The sequence below is a fragment of the Topomyia yanbarensis genome, chromosome 1 (assembly GCF_030247195.1).
Source record: "Topomyia yanbarensis strain Yona2022 chromosome 1, ASM3024719v1, whole genome shotgun sequence".
Classification (NCBI taxonomy): Eukaryota; Metazoa; Arthropoda; class Insecta; order Diptera; family Culicidae; genus Topomyia; species Topomyia yanbarensis.
The window spans coordinates 87,197,487-87,215,954 of NC_080670.1; positions in this window are offsets into that span (position 1 = coordinate 87,197,487).

The following is an 18,468-nucleotide window of genomic DNA, read 5'->3' on the forward strand; positions in this document are numbered from 1 at the left end:
GAACAATGTACAACCAAGAACCAAAAAATTACTCATATTGTTTGATGTACAAGGATTTCATGATACAAATGAAAATAGTTCCCTTTTCTTATTAAAAGTGGATTTAATTTTTTAAACTTGTTTTATGATATTACATAAGAAAGGACAACCCCCCCCCCCCCCCTCTCCCCGAACAGTACATTGGAAAATACGTGACAAGTTGATGGTACCCCCGGAAAAAATCCATCGCATGAAAATAAAATTTCTGCACAAATCCTTATAGAATGCGTTCAATGTGTTCGCTATAAAACTTTATATTAATCGAATCTTGATTTTCAGGAACAACATCCCGGCATTTTGTTTTCGAGGCTTACTTTTTTTCGGAAATTGTCCTACTGGAGCTGTAGAGCTAGGTTCTCGGAAGGGCTCCCCGTCAGAATTACATGCTACAATTTGCAGACGAGACAGGCAATGTCGCCCACTAAAACGCTGCATTAGGCCAATTGTAGCGGGCCGTGATTCTGAATGTGATATTCATTGTACGATTCAGGTATGTGCGGGCGCAGGGACGCGCGATCGCGTGTATCATCGCGAAGGGCTCGAACATTTGTACGTTAACGTGCTCGATCGCGTGTGCGTTGGTATGTTGCGTGTGCTAACGTGTGTATAACTTCGCGTGTATAAATTCTATTGCATAACCGTGTGCCTTTCGCATATTCGCGTGTGTTCTAAAATGATCACGCGCGGACCGTGAATCTGATACTTAATTTTTTGTGTACGGTTCAGATTCCAGAAGAAAGTGGGTTCTTCCATATCATTAGAGTTCCCAATCATGTCGCCGTAGAACGCGTGGTCTAGTGGATATGAGCTTTATTTTTTTTATTGGTCCAACTGAATGTATGGACCTAAATTGCTAGAATGAAGGCTAAAGATTTCCGGACGGGACCGATTCATGATCGCGCGCGTTTGCGGGATCGCGTTTGAGATCGCGTTTGTAACTTCGTAAGTACTAAAACGTTCACACAATTGCCGGAGTGTTATCTAGCGATCGCGGGCATAGGTGTACGTAGATGATCGCGAAGGGCTTAAGCGTTCGTATGTTGACGTGTTTGTCGCGTGTATGTGACTTCACGTGTATAAATCCGATTTTGAAACCCTGCGACCATTCATATATTCGCGGACCGCCATTCTGATATTTAGTTTTAGGTGTACGGATCACATTCTGACAGGGAGAGAATTACCCCATATCACTAGAGTTTCCGGTCATGTCACCATGGAACGTTTTGTCTAGTGGATATGGGAGTTATTTTTCAATTTTATTATTTTTTTTATTAATTAACAAGGACCTAGATTGTTGGTACCGAGGATAGAGACTTCCGGAAGATCCCGATTCATGATGGCGCGAGCGCGGGAGTTTGTAGGTTGATGCTTGAGATCGCGTTGGTAAGTTTATGAATGCTGAGATTTTCACCTTATCACCGGGGTGTAATCATGTTTGCGAGTTCGTGGGCGTATGTTGCTTGGAAAATCGCGAGGGGCTCTAACGTTTGTTCACTAACGTGATTTTATAACGTGTGTTCTTGAATGGTCGCCCGAACCGTGAGTCTAATATTAAATTTTCGGTGCGCGGTTAGAATTCTGGCAGAGAGCGGGATCCCTTATATCGATAGGATTTCCGGTCATGTCGCCATGAGATGTGTTGTCTAATAGGTATGAGCGTATTTTCTTAATTGGTCCAGCTGAAGGTATGGACCTAGGCTTCTAGGATCAAGGATAGACTTCCGAACGTGATCGATTCGTAATCGCGTGTGCGAGGGCATTTTTGTAGGTTCCCGCTTGAGACCGCGTTTGAGAATGTGTGAGTTTTAAGACGTTCACTATCACCATCTTTGCTGACCCAGCTGAAGGCGGGTGTAGAATGGCAGAATAGAACTCGAAAAGAAGAAATAAAATACAACAGCTGATTTTATGATCATCACATGAAAGACATACATTAGTACTTCAAACTCTACCAATACTTGAATAGCCAACCACCACACATAGCACATCCTTTCTCAATTATCTATTTGTTACTGGTTGATTGTCGGCTATGAGAGGGTAAATAGAGGAAAGGTATAGAACAGAAAAAGGCTCATATCAGCCTTTCCGGCCTCCTCGATACACTACTATCGAGGCGTATTGTAATCAACACCTTGAAGCGGATTTCTTATATAAAATCCTGAGTAGTCATAATGATTGGTGGATTATTAACATGAGAACTAATTAACCTCTAGTAGTAGAACTTGGTGCAAATAGAAACTAAAAAGAGCGAAGATCCTTATATTTAGATAACTCTAATGAATGTGGCTTGATGATGTTTACAATATCGTCAATCCCATCAACCTGCGAGAGCGATAAAGAAATAGATATTACATGCATCTAAACTACTTTTAGGTGTTTGGTGATGTGGTTCGCGTGGATTGGATTTCTTCAAAAACTACGTGTTTCAGTTTATTAAGTTGATCTAGTTGAGCATTAACTAGTGGCTGAACAGTATGTTTAAGAGAAGGTTCCATCCATAAGAGATTGTCATCTCTGTTTCTGAAAACAACGAATCCGATTCGTTATACACGAGTATTACTCGCCATCTTCACGAGCCAGAGCGACAGAGCGATTTAAGAGATAAAAACACCCACCTTCAGTCTGATCATCTCTTATAGATGACAGTCCATTGATCCGAATCGAATGACTCGATCACTATGCTCAAGATCAAATGAGTCGAACAACCGAATCAGTATGTTACCCCATTTGAAAGTAGAAACATCCATATCAGCTGTCCGCCAAAACACTCGATCGAATGATTATTAGTCATGAGATTCAGAGATCAATGAACCAGCACTCGCTCGGATCTCCCACTCTTATCGACCAAGCAAGAGTACGCGCCCATCAGACTCATCACCCAAGCCCAGGGTTTTGTTTTCGAGGCTTACTCCATACGTAAAAGCCAATTTTTAGGTGAAAATCCAAGCGTTGTGTTGTAAATATACTCAGCATTTACGAGATACTCAAGAAAAAGATTGTCTTGTTATTGAGTGTGTTCCACAATCCAAAATTCTTGCTGATTATTTTTGTACAGTGCAAACCACAGCTTTCCCTGTATGCGTTATTAGGTACCAACTACACATTTGATAAAGAATATTAAAAATATCTTTTGTTTGTGGTTACATGCAATATATTTACATATACTGAATGGTTATATGTTATATTTAAAAATATTATTATTCTTGGAATAGTTTAAAACTTATCATAAATATTTCAAAACGTTTGAAATTAAGAAAAAAACACTATTACTCTTGTAAATACTGCCTACAACTTCTGTAAAATAAAATCTAATGCAAAATTGATACATTTTATAATGAATTTCACATTACTTGGAGCACACAAGTAGAGGAATCTGCATGTGTCTATTATAAATCATGCCGACTAAATCCGTATAAGTTACCGATAAAAGAGTATATCTTTCCAGTTCTATTTCTAAAACGCTAAGAATATTTCAAACATTTTAACAGAATAAACTCCAAAATTATATCAGCAAATAATTGTTAGATATATTCCCAAAGAGTGGTGTGTTACCTGTTAGGATATAATGATCAGTAGGTCGATCAGGCAGAAATGTCAGATTGAGAGTTTGGTTGAAACAAAATTTAAATTATCTCGAAGATTACTACATTTTTAAAATACCGATTGCTGCAATTCTGCCGGCTGATCGTAACGCCGCACAGTGATTCCTCTTCATACAAAAGTCGGGAAAAATTAAAAAAGTGTATGTATTAAATATTTTCAAACAATGGTTTCTTGGGTAATTTTGGGTCGCTGATTACGAATATGATGTCTACATAGCCCTAATACCTGAAGATATCATGATAGGGAGGTAAATGGGGGGGGGGGGGGGGGGGGTGGCTGTATGACGGTTAAGACGGCTGTCATGTGCTGAAGAGCGAAACGTTAAAAACAATTTCAAATAATTTAAAGAAAATTTCACGTGGTTACTTGGGTCCAGGAAGGATTGAACAAAATCTCTAAACAATTGGTCCAGTACATTTTGAGTTATAATGGACACTGCATTTTTTTCAAAGTGCCTCTGGAGATTTACTATCACTCGCTCAATTTCTAGCACTTTGCTATGCAAACTAAAGAAATTATTCTTCAAATTTTGCCATATACAGTGGAAATTGGTTGACTATTACCACTCTCTGTATCGCAAAGAAATCTAAAAATTATTCCTTTTTTAACCAATTTACTTGAAAACTTAAAATTGTGAAATTTGCTTGAAATAAGGTGTTTGGATAAATCAATGTATCGACTATAGTAGTTTTGAATCGAAAGGACACTGAACCGTCAATAAAATGCACAGTACTTTTTTTTTATAATTTTAAATTTATGTTCATGCACATATTTGGAGCATGAATATTTATGTAAAATTAAGTCCCACCACACACACACCACTTGTCGTGCTTTCTTCAACGAATTTTTTTTATAAATTTACACGTTGATTGAAAATTACAGCTTCATTAAACGGGATACCAATGCACTTTAATGTATTTTTAAACCAATATTGCTGTAAAATAAATGACATGTAATATCACACGAACGAAACTGTAAAATCGTATGCTTTTTGATGCTCCCATTGAGTATATCGCATTCAACTTAATTTTCAATCAAATTTTTGATTCAAGCTGTGTATGTTTACATTCGTATTGATTTACATGTCGTTTGAATTTCATTATTTTCTGGTGTGTGGTGAAACATATAACTTTATTTAAATAAAATAGACTCGCATGAATATTCATTTTCTCTTTCGGTAGTACTCCCATTTCAATATGTTTGATTCATTAACTTTTTACGGTTCTAAAATGAAAAAAAATCTTCTGGTTTTTTAAATTATCCAAATTAGATTTGGAATGATGCCAAATTGTAGATCCTTTATTTTATTCGATTTTACAATAAAAAAAAGTTGAGAGAAAAAAACAATTTTGAACTAAAGTCACACAGATAAAAAAAACGCTTTTAATCCACCTAACAGTGTGATGAGACATTTCTTATAACTCTTAGCACTCTCTTCGAATATTATTTCGATTGAGAACATTTAGAACTTGATGTTTCGCGATGCTTTTGATAACACATACTCAGAGAAACGCTCAAATCAGCATAGGACAACATCAGTGCTAGAAATCTCAAAGGCTGAACCAAATCATTGGAAAAGCGGAAAAATGGCTCTTAAAATAGACGGACAAACGAATTATTACTAATGCTCTGTTAATAACATATCTAAATTCTCCAATCAATGCATTGTGTAGGAAAAACTGAATTTTCCTAAAGTGCTGGGCCAAAAAAATCGATTTTTTTTAATCTATTTGAATTTCATACTCTCAATTGCGCTTACTCAAGTTTCCAACACGACTGTGAACTAAGAACTGAAATTGCAGCTCTTGATATCAGGCTACCTCTGAAGTGCATGCGTGAATAGTTCAAACTTTACTTCGATATCGACTTTTTTTAAAAGTGACTTCTTTGATTTGAATTAATGTTACTAATCCTAATGTCAAAGAACATATTATAAAAAAACTCTCATATCTTGTCACGGAAAATCATTATCATTACTAGAACATTTTTTTCGCGAAACTCTTCGACAAACTTCTGTCACCCGCGCTAGTGCACTGTTCATGCTGCTCTGAAAATCTAGTGAAATCGTCTTAGGGGTCTGATTCAGAGCCATTTGCGCGATTTAAATCTGGGTGAGTAAAATCTGTAAAGAATACTAAAAGCTAACGCCTATTCTATAATATTCAGTTCAGCAATTGGAGAGATCGTGCTCACCGCAAGCCATGAAAAATAAACTGCGTTGTGGAGCGACGGTCATTACTCAGTTTATTAAAAAATAATACTCAATTCGCAACATATAAGCCCTTAAGCATACCAAATAATTTAGGATATTCTTTTAACATAAACTATCGCACGAATGAGAGTAATCGACGACAGGTTTTTAGTGGTGATCTTACTTGACTTCTCTTTTATCGGTTCTCACGTTAAAGAGGGACCAGTCTGTTTTTGCCGTTGAGACATGTTGGTAGACTTGAGCGATTCGTAGTAATTCTGCCTAAGCTCAACTGCTAGCAGCAGAAGACAAAAGATTAGACTGTAAGATTTGAAGCCTGTTTCTAATGACCTTGCCACTTCTAGTTTTCCGATCTGTATATTTCACATCCTTGCTCTCACTTGAGTACAATGGCTCTAAATTTTCATAACTTTCCCTACTCAGTAATCTCTAGCTAACTGAATATCGTTAAAAAGTAAAAAAGAAAATTTGACTACATAATAGTCGAAATAAAGAAGGGAAAAAGAATGGGAGTAGGTTCGCCAAATTTTGGAAGAAGTCGATAAAATAACTCCTTGAAAACTACTAAAATATTAGTGTAGTTCGTTGCAATTGAAAAAATTATCCTCAAAAAAAATGTACCAATTAATGTGGGACACAGTGAATAATAAATACAGTAAAGACCCGTTTTTATCAGCCCCATGGTGTATTTTAGGCTGACGAAACGGGGACTAAATCGGGACATATTTCTTTCTCTCTTTAGAATAAACCGAAGCTGTTAGAATATTCTTCTTTAGTTCCTGAAGCCTCATAACTATTTCTGATTATTTAATATAAATTTCTCTTAGAGGGAAAATTTAAAGTAGATTGATCTTTTTTTTTGCATCTTTGCATCTTTAAGATAAGAAAAATATGCTCAAGAAAGGATTTACTCGGATTCAGCCTTGTTTGTCTGCTAGAGCCCATAGAACATAGTTTGATATGAAGCTGACAAAATCGGGTCAAAAAGCTGACAAAATCGGGGGCTGATCGAATCGGGGGCTGACAAAATCGGGGGCAGATTGAATCGGGGGCTGATCAAATCGGGGGCTGATTAAATCGGGTCTTCACCGAATTATAATAGATAAGCAGTATTCGAAGAAGTTTCTTGTGGACGAGTGTAGAACGACTTTGTTTCTACTTACTTGGAGTCAGCGGCCAGAAATTCGGTTTGGTGAAAACTTACTGTCAAAAAAAAAACCTCATATGATACACATGCTATTACAACCTATACATATTAAAGAGGGGATAAGGTTAATTTGGTACAAAGACACGTTTTCTTTAAATTTGGAGATACAGAATGTGTTAGTAGATTAGTTTGTATAGTGTACATCGCAGGTATCTCCTGAAGATTCAGTGTCACTCACCCAATTTTCAATATATTGCTATGAAAATTAAGGAAAACATTGTTCAAATGTTGCATTGTTGTATGGAAATTCATACTCTACATCACCAAAAAATGTTTTTTGAGTTAGATAGTTTTTTACCGAGAATACCTTACCTTACCCTTAGTTGATAGAAGAAAGGTTTCATCGGACGAATTTCGCGCCAACTCGAACAAATGTTGGCAGCACCCTCTCAGATTTTAATGAAACTTTTTGTACATGAAGACTTTGTCACAAAAAGCCACTTTGCATACTTTGTTTTTCCAAAAATTATCTAGACTGTCTTTTGAAACAGGTCAAACTTTTTTTTACCACTTTTTTCAAATGGCTATAGTCTAAAAATGACAAATCCTACAAAAAAATGTTGTAGGATTGATTTTCTCAAAATTAGTCAAATTTTTGAATAAAAATATTGAAGAAACTCTTCATCGACTCCTACACTGAAAAAAATCGATTTAAAAAATTTAAAGTTGTTTTACAAAAAACCCCATTTTTGATTTGGATGAAATTTTGTTTGTTGATAGGTAATTATGTTCCCTACCTACCGTCAAAATTTCAAGTTGGGCACTTTCAAGGAAAAGAAGTTATTTGAAAAAAACTTTTCCTTGTCCAAACTGATTTTTTTTCAGTGTATTTTTAAACTAATGAAAGTCATAATCATCTCAGAATCCAATTTCCTAACTGCCTATTGGCCGGATACATGCAAAAAGTATCAGTAACGAATTTGGTATATATTCATAACAAACTTGAATGTAAACTTTCAAATGAGCGAGTGGTCGTTACTGGTGGATAATGTAAGCTAAAGTGGGTAAGACAAAGCGAGGTAGTCACGCTCACATAGCAACACTCAGGAAATACGCCTTAATATACCACATTAGGTCAAGATCATTCCACCCGTGCTTCATTCAAGTTTGTTATGAATATATACCAAATTCGTTACTGATAGTTTTTGCATGTATCCGGCCAACAGGCAGTTGGGAAATTGGATTCTGAGATGATTATGAGTTTCATTCGTTAAGTTTTCGATAAAAAACACACTGAAAAAAAAATTCAGTTTGGACAGGAAAAAGTTTTTTTCAAATAACTTTTTTCCTTGAAAGTGCCCAACTTGAAATTTTGACGGTAGGTAGGGAACTTAAAAACCTATTTTGAAAAAAAATTCATCCAAATCAAAAATGGGGTTTTTTTTGGAAATCGATTTTAAATTTTAAAATCGATTTTTTTTAGTGTAGGAGTCAATGGAGATTTTTTTCAATATTTTTATTCAAAAATTTGACTAATTTTGGGAAAATCACTCATACAACATTTTTTGTAGGATTTGTCATTTTTAGACTATAGCCATTTGAAAAAAATTGGTAAATAAAGTTTGACCCTTTTCAAAAGACAGTCTTTAGATCATTTTTGGAAAAACAAAGTATGCAAAGTGGCTTTTTGTGACAAAATCTTCATGTACAGAAAGTTTCATTAAAATCTGAGAGGGTGCTGCCAACTCTGAATACGATTTGGCGCGAAATTCGTCATCGCACTACTAGGTGAATTCAATCGATTTCGTCTCTCATACATGTATCTAGATATTTTATAAAAACATTTTTCTTTGAGTTTCGGTTTAATTTTGGAGTTTACAAACTCTTATTTAATTTAATTTAAACTCTTCTTGATCGAAAAGAAAAAAGATAGTTTTCTTAACAACTTTTAGCATATTATTAAAATTCATACTCCTTTCAATAAAGAATACTATTTTATTATTGAATATAATTCCAAATACTATTTCAAATCAAAATGCTCATAAAAAATAATTTCGAAAATGCATTAGTTTTCGATATATTTTAAATTTTGTTTTAACCAAAACTATTATTTTGTTTGATTACGACCTTTTCATAAGATGTGCGCGTTTCTCTTTCAAAAATAGTAGGTTTATGAAAATGCTCATTGAATTTCCTGTGGCTTTTCTTTTGACATCAAGGTGTTATTGTAAACCTTTTGAAAGCTATCAGAAAACAACAAAAATATGATTCAACTATATAGTTTGATCATCTGATCCTATAGCTGAAGCATATATTCATTGTTTTCTTGTAGCTTTCAACTTGTTCCCAATATCGCCTTGATGTCAACGGGAAAGTTGCAGAATGAGCATTTTGCAAAACATTCTGTTCTTGATGGAGAAACACAAATAACTTATGAAAAGGTCGTAAGCAAATGGAATAATTGTTATTGCATTTATTGGAACAAAATTTAAAATATTTCGAAAACTACAATATTTAAAAAAACAGTGTATATTTTTTCGTGTAGAAGTTTCCATTCCCTGCAACTATTTCTCAGATAGTTTTGCTGCATAAAATACGGTAACCGAGAAATTTTTATTTTCATGCTGCATGCAAAAATTTCTACGCCCTTTTAAAAAAATGCTCTTGTATCAAAATTGACAGAGAAAATCATGGAGATTCATGATCCGAACACAACTGCAAAGTTTTGTTCGATTCGGAGATGGTCATATTTTATGGTCAGCCACTTTCCCATGGAATCCCTCAAGTACGTTAAATCGATGTATACCTGTACACTGTTAATACCAAAAAGATGTGGTTTGCGCAAAATTGCGTAAGATGTCATAGAGATTTTCGAAAAGCTGATAAAAAAATCTTCAAAATGGGCTTAGTGCGACATGCGAGAAAGTGTGTGCTCCTATTTGAAAATCGAGATAAAGTTTGTTTCAGTTTCTCCGTATATTTTACAAGGGAAGAAAAATCGAACAATGAGCGCACTGAACTTTGAAATACTGTAGCGGGCCAACGAAGATCCTTATATTTAGATAACTCTAATGAATGTGGCTTGATGATGTTTACAATATCGTCAATCCCATCAACCTGCGAGAGCGATAAAGAAATAGATATTACATGCATCTAAACTACTTTTAGGTGTTTGGTGATGTGGTTCGCGTGGATTGGATTTCTTCAAAAACTACGTGTTTCAGTTTATTAAGTTGATCTAGTTGAGCATTAACTAGTGGCTGAACAGTATGTTTAAGAGAAGGTTCCATCCTTAAGAGATTGTCATCTCTGTTTCTGAAAACAACGAATCCGATTCGTTATAAACGAGTATTACTCGCCATCTTCACGAGCCAGAGCGACAGAGCGATTTAAGAGATAAAAACACCCACCTTCAGTCTGATCATCTCTTATAGATGACAGTCCATTGATCCGAATCGAATGACTCGATCACTATGCTCAAGATCAAATGAGTCGAACAACCGAATCAGTATGTTACCCCATTTGAAAGTAGAAACATCCATATCAGCTGTCCGCCAAAACACTCGATCGAATGATTATTAGTCATGAGATTCAGAGATCAATGAACCAGCACTCGCTCGGATCTCCCATTCTTATCGACCAAGCAAGAGTACGCGCCCATCAGACTCATCACCCAAGCCCAGGGTTTTGTTTTCGAGGCTTACTCCATACGTAAAAGCCAATTTTTAGGTGAAAATCCAAGCGTTGTGTTGTAAATATACTCAGCATTTACGAGATACTCAAGAAAAAGATTGCCTTGTTATTGAGTGTGTTCCACAATCCAAAATTCTTGCTGATTATTTTTGTACAGTGCAAACCACAGCTTTCCCTGTATGCGTTATTAGGTACCAACTACACATTTGATAAAGAATATTAAAAATATCTTTTGTTTGTGGTTACATGCAATATATTTACATATACTGAATGGTTATATGTTATATTTAAAAATATTATTATTCTTGGAATAGTTTAAAACTTATCATAAATATTTCAAAACGTTTGAAATTAAGAAAAAAAAACTCTTACTCTTGTAAATACTGCCTACAACTTCTGTAAAATAAAATCTAATGCAAAATTGATACATTTTATAATGAATTTCACATTACTTGGAGCACACAAGTAGAGGAATCTGCATGTGTCTATTATAAATCATGCCGACTAAATCCGTATAAGTTACCGATAAAAGAGTATATCTTTCCAGTTCTATTTCTAAAACGCTAAGAATATTTCAAACATTTTAACAGAATAAACTCCAAAATTATGTCAGCAAATAATTGTTAGATATATTCCCAAAGAGTGGTGTGTTACCTGTTAGGATATAATGATCAGTAGGTCGATCAGGCAGAAATGTCAGATTGAGAGTTTGGTTGAAACAAAATTTAAATTATCTCGAAGATTACTACATTTTTAAAATACCGATTGCTGCAATTCTGCCGGCTGATCGTAACGCCGCACAGTGATTCCTCTTCATACAAAAGTCAAATATTTTCAAAGAATGGTTTCTTGGGTAATTTTGGGTCGCTGATTACGAATATGATGTCTACATAGCCCTAATACCTGAAGATATCATGATAGGGAGGTAAATGGGGGGTGGCTGTATGACGGTCAAGACGGCTGTCATGTGCTGAAGAGCGAAACGTTAAAAACAATTTCAAATAATTTAAAGAAAATTTCACGTGGTTACTTGGGTCCAGGAAGGATTGTACAAAATCTCCAAACAATTGGTCCAGTACATTTTGAGTTATAATGGACACTGCATTTTTTCAAAGTGCCTCTGGAGATTTACTATCACTCGCTCAATTTCTAGCATTTTGCTATGCAAACTAAAGAAATTATTCTTCAAATTTTGCCATATACAGTGGAAATTGGTTGACTATTACCACTCTATGTATCGCAAAGAAATCTAAAAATTATTCCTTTTTTAACCAATTTACTTGAAAACTTAAAATTGTGAAATTTGCTTGAAATAAGGTGTTTGGATAAATCAATGTATCGACTATAGTAGTTTTGAATCGAAAGGACACTGAACCGTCAATAAAATGCACAGTACTTTTTTTTATAATTTTAAATTTATGTTCATGCACATATTTGGAGCATGAATATTTATGTAAAATTAAGTCCCACCACACACACCACTTGTCGTGCTTTCTTCAACGATTTTTTTTATAAATTTACACGTTGATTGAAAATTACAGCTTCATTAAATGGGATACCAATGCACTTTAATGTATTTTTAAACCAATATTGCTGTAAAATAAATGACATGTAATATCACACGAACGAAACTGTAAAATCGTATGCTTTTTGATGCTCCCATTGAGTATATCGCATTCAACTTAATTTTCAATCAAATTTTTGATTCAAGCTGTGTATGTTTACATTCGTATTGATTTACATGTCGTTTGAATTTCATTATTTTCTGGTGTGTGGTGAAACACATAACTTTATTTAAATAAAATAGACTCGCATGAATATTCATTTTCTCTTTCGGTAGTACTCCCATTTCAATATGTTTGATTCATTAACTTTTTACGGTTCTAAAATGAAAAAAAAATCTTCTGGTTTTTTAAATTATCCAAATTAGATTTGGAATGATGCCAAATTGTAGATCCTTTATTTTATTCGATTTTACAATAAAAAAAAAGTTGAGAGAAAAAAACAATTTTGAACTAAAGTCACACAGATAAAAAAAACGCTTTTAATCCACCTAACAGTGTGATGAGACATTTCTTATAACTCTTAGCACTCTCTTCGAATATTATTTCGATTGAGAACATTTAGAACTTGATGTTTCGCGATGCTTTTGATAACACATACTCAGAGAAACGCTCAAATCAGCATAGGACAACATCAGTGCTAGAAATCTCAAAGGCTGAACCAAATCATTGGAAAAGCGGAAAAATGGCTCTTAAAATAGACGGACAAACGAATTATTACTAATGCTCTGTTAATAACATATCTAAATTCTCCAATCAATGCATTGTGTAGGAAAAACTGAATTTTCCTAAAGTGCTGGGCCAAAAAAATCGATTTTTTTTAATCTATTTGAATTTCATACTCTCAATTGCGCTTACTCAAGTTTCCAACACGACTGTGAACTAAGAACTGAAATTGCAGCTCTTGATATCAGGCTACCTCTGAAGTGCATGCGTGAATAGTTCAAACTTTACTTCGATATCGATTTTTTTTTAAAGTGACTTCCCAGTAATATCTTTGATTTGAATTAATGTTACTAATCCTAATGTCAAAGAACATATTATAAAAAAACTCTCATATCTCGTCACGGAAAATCATTATCATTACTAGAACATTTTTTTCGCGAAACTCTTCGACAAACTTCTGTCACCCGCGCTAGTGCACTGTTCATGCTGCTCTGAAAATCTAGTGAAATCGTCTTAGGGGTCTGATTCAGAGCCATTTGCGCGATTTAAATCTGGGTGAGTAAAATCTGTAAAGAATATTAAAAACTAACGCCTATTCTATAATATTCAGTTCAGCAATTGGAGAGATCGTGCTCACCGCAAGCCATGAAAAATAAACTGCGTTGTGGAGCGACGGTCATTACTCAGTTTATTAAAAAATAATACTCAATTCGCAACATATAAGCCCTTAAGCATACCAAATAATTTAGGATATTCTTTTAACATAAACTATCGCACGAATGAGAGTAATCGACGACAGGTTTTTAGTGGTGATCTTACTTGACTTCTCTTTTATCGGTTCTCACGTTAAAGAGGGACCAGTCTGTTTTTGCCGTTGAGACATGTTGGTAGACTTGAGCGATTCGTAGTAATTCTGCCTAAGCTCAACTGCTAGCAGCAGAAGACAAAAGATTAGACTGTAAGATTTGAAGCCTGTTTCTAATGACCTTGCCACTTCTAGTTTTCCGATCTGTATATTTCACATCCTTGCTCTCACTTGAGTACAATGGCTCTAAATTTTCATATCTTTCCCTACTCAGTAATCTCTAGCTAACTGAATATCGTTAAAAAGTAAAAAAGAAAATTTGACTACATAATAGTCGAAATAAAGAAGGTAAAAAGAATGGGAGTAGGTTCGCCAAATTTTGGAAGAAGTCGATAAAATAACTCCTTGAAAACTACTAAAATATTAGTGTAGTTCGTTGCAATTGAAAAAAATATCCTCAAAAAAAATGTGCCAATTAATGTGGGACACAGTGAATAATAAATACAGTAAAGACCCGTTTTTATCAGCCCCATGGTGTATTTTAAGCTGACGAAACGGGGACTAAATCGGGACATATTTCTTTCTCTCTTTAGAATAAACCGAAGCTGTTAGAATATTCTTCTTTAGTTCCTGAAGCCTCATAACTATTTCTGATTATTTAATATAAATTTCTCTTAGAGGGAAAATTTAAAGTAGATTGATCTTTTTTTTGCATCTTTGCATCTTTAAGATAAGAAAAATATGCTCAAGAAAGGATTTACTCGGATTCAGCCTTGTTTGTCTGCTAGAGCCCATAGAACATAGTTTGATATGAAGCTGACAAAATCGGGTCAAAAAGCTGACAAAATCGGGGGCTGATCGAATCGGGGGCTGACAAAATCGGGGGCAGACTGAATCGGGGGCTGATCAAATCGGGGGCTGATTAAATCGGGTCTTCACCGAATTATAATAGATAAGCAGTATTCGAAGAAGTTTCTTTTGGACGAGTGTAGAACGAATTTGTTTCTACTTACTTGGAGTCAGCGGCCAGAAATTCGGTTTGGTGAAAACTTACTGTCAAAAAAAAACCTCATATGATACACATGCTATTACAACCTATACATATTAAAGAGGGGATAAGGTTAATTTGGTACAAAGACACGTTTTCTTTAAATTTGGAGATACAGAATGTGTTAGTAGATTAGTTTGTATAGTGTACATCGCAGGTATCTCCTGAAGATTCAGTGTCACTCACCCAATTTTCAATATATTGCTATGAAAATTAAGGAAAACATTGTTCAAATGTTGCATTGTTGTATGGAAATTCATACTCTACATCACCAAAAAATGTTTTTTGAGTTAGATAGTTTTTTACCGAGAATACCTTACCTTACCCTTAGTTGATAGAAGAAAGGTTTCATCGGACGAATTTCGCGCCAACTCGAACAAATGTTGGCAGCACCCTCTCAGATTTTAATGAAACTTTTTGTACATGAAGACTTTGTCACAAAAAGCCACTTTGCATACTTTGTTTTTCCAAAAATTATCTAGACTGTCTTTTGAAACAGGTCAAACTTTTTTTTACCACTTTTTTTCAAATGGCTATAGTCTAAAAATGACAAATCCTACAAAAAAATGTAGGATTGATTTTCTCAAAATTAGTCAAATTTTTGAATAAAAATATTGAAAAAACTCTTCATCGACCCCTACACTGAAAAATATCGATTTAAAAAATTTAAAGTTGTTTTACAAAAACCCCATTTTTGATTCGGATGAAATTTTGTTTGTTGATAGGTAATTATGTTCCCTACCTACCGTCAAAATTTCAAGTTGGGCACTTTCAAGGAAAAGAAGTTATTTGAAAAAAACTTTTCCTTGTCCAAACTGATTTTTTTTTCAGTGTATTTTTAAACTAATGAAAGTCATAATCATCTCAGAATCCAATTTCCTAACTGCCTATTGGCCGGATACATGCAAAAACTATCAGTAACGAATTTGGTATATATTCATAACAAACTTGAATGTAAACTTTCAAATGAGCGAGTGGTCGTTACTGGTGGATAATGTAAGCTAAAGTGGGTAAGACAAAGCGAGGTAGTCACGCTCACATAGCAACACTCAGGAAATACGCCTTAATATACCACATTAGGTCAAGATCATTCCACCCGTGCTTCATTCAAGTTTGTTATGAATATATACCAAATTCGTTACTGATAGTTTTTGCATGTATCCGGCCAACAGGCAGTTGGGAAATTGGATTCTGAGATGATTATGAGTTTCATTGGTTTAGTTTTCGATAAAAAATACACTGAAAAAAAATTCAGTTTGGACAAGAAAAAGATTTTTTCAAATAACTTTTTTCCTTGAAAGTGCCCAACTTGAAATTTTGACGGTAGGTAGGGAACTTAATTACCTATCTTGAAAAAAAAATTCATCCAAATCAAAAATGAGGTTATTTGCAAATCGATTTTAAATTTTAAAATCGATTTTTTTTAGTGTAGGAGTCAATGGAGATTTTTTTCAATATTTTTATTCAAAAATTTGACTAATTTTGGGAAAATCACTCATACAACATTTTTTGTAGGATTTGTCATTTTTAGACTATAGCCATTTGAAAAAAATTGGTAAATAAAGTTTGACCCTTTTCAAAAGACAGTCTTTAGATCATTTTTGGAAAAACAAAGTATGCAAAGTGGCTTTTTGTGACAAAATCTTCATGTACAGAAAGTTTCATTAAAATCTGAGAGGGTGCTGCCAACTCTGAATACGATTTGGCGCGAAATTCGTCATCGCACTACTAGGTGAATTCAATCGATTTCGTCTCTCATACATGTATCTAGATATTTTATAAAAACATTTTTCTTTGAGTTTCGGTTTAATTTTGGAGTTTACAAACTCTTATTTAATTTACTTTAAACTCTTCTTGATCGAAAAGAAAAAAGATAGTTTTCTTAACAACTTTTAGCATATTATTAAAATTCATACTCCTTTCAATAAAGAATACTATTTTATTATTGAATATAATTCCAAATACTATTTCAAATCAAAATGCTCATAAAAAATAATTTCGAAAATGCATTAGTTTTCGATATATTTTAAATTTTGTTTTAACCAAAACTATTATTTTGTTTGATTACGACCTTTTCATAAGATGTGCGCGTTTCTCTTTCAAAAATAGTAGGTTTATGAAAATGCTCATTGAATTTCCTGTGACTTTTCTTTTGACATCAAGGTGTTATTGTAAACCTTTTGAAAGCTATCAGAAAACAACAAAAATATGATTCAACTATATAGTTTGATCATCTGATCCTATAGCTGAATCATATATTCATTGTTTTCTTGTAGCTTTCAACTTGTTCCCAATATCGTCTTGATGTCAACGGGAAAGTTGCAGGATATTTTATGAGCATTTTGCAAAACCCAAAGAGAATAGTGAAAGAGACGCAGAGTGAAAATCAGTCAAAACGGCAACACTCCCTTTACGATGATTTCAACACTAGAATTTGGCAACCGTTTCCAAAGGCAGCACTTTAAATGACTCCTATTATATTTTGAAAACAAACCTTTTGTCGATCGTTGGATTTGTTTATCAAACGATGTGCATTTCGAAACAAAGAGATGAAATAATTCTAAAACTTGTTTTTACTCATACATAGACTCTAGAATGCACCTTACAATCACGATTGCACTAAATTCTGACGAAAATTCAAATTTTTTTTGATAGATTTACAATACTTATCTCCTCCAACTCAGGCATGAGTAATGTTTATTTACATTGCACGATTGGTTTGCTCAATAAGGTATTTTTGGCTTCACACTATTCGTCTCTTTTCCTATTCTCTTTGGCAAAACCTTCTGTTCTTGATGGAGAAATACAAATAACTTATGAAAAGGTCGTAAGCAAATGGAATAATTGTTATTGCATTTATTGGAACAAAATTTAAAATATTTCGAAAACTACAATATTTAAAAAAAACACTGTATATTTTTTCGTGTAGAAGTTACCATTCCCTGCAACTATTTCTCAGATAGTTTTAATACGGTAACCGAGAAATTTTTATTTTCATGCTGCATGCAAAAATTTCTACGCCCTTTTAAAAAAATGCTCTTGTATCAAAATTGACAGAGAAAATCATGGAGATTCATGATCCGAACACAACTGCAAAGTTTTGTTCGATTCGGAGATGGTCATATTTTATGGTCAGCCACTTTCCCATGGAATCCCTCAAGTACGTTAAATCGATGTATACCTGTACACTGTTAATACCAAAAAGATGTGGTTTGCGCAAAATTGCGTAAGATGTCATAGAGATTTTCGAAAAGCTGATAAAAAAATCTTCAAAATGGGCTTAGTGCGACATGCGAGAAAGTGTGTGCTCCTATTTGAAAATCGAGATAAAGTTTGTTTCAGTTTCTCCATATATTTTACAAGGGAAGAAAAATCGAACAATGAGCGCACTGAACTCTGAAATACTGTAGCGGGCCAACCACTCATCCAAACGTCCTGAAATTTTGGCAAATCATTTCTCATATACTGTACAATAATACAAAAATAACCTTGGAACAAAATTAAAAGGTGCATTTTTTTACTTTTTTCCGCCTCGGCATCACTGTGCGCCGATTAGTGGGTTAGTGGCAAGTTGCTACTTGCCGCTGTCAATTGAAAAGGATCGGCATTTCTCTTACACATTGAAAACATGATTTGCACGTCAGTTATTAGTGGTTACAAGTCATAATAGAAAATGGAATAGTAAATTTACAA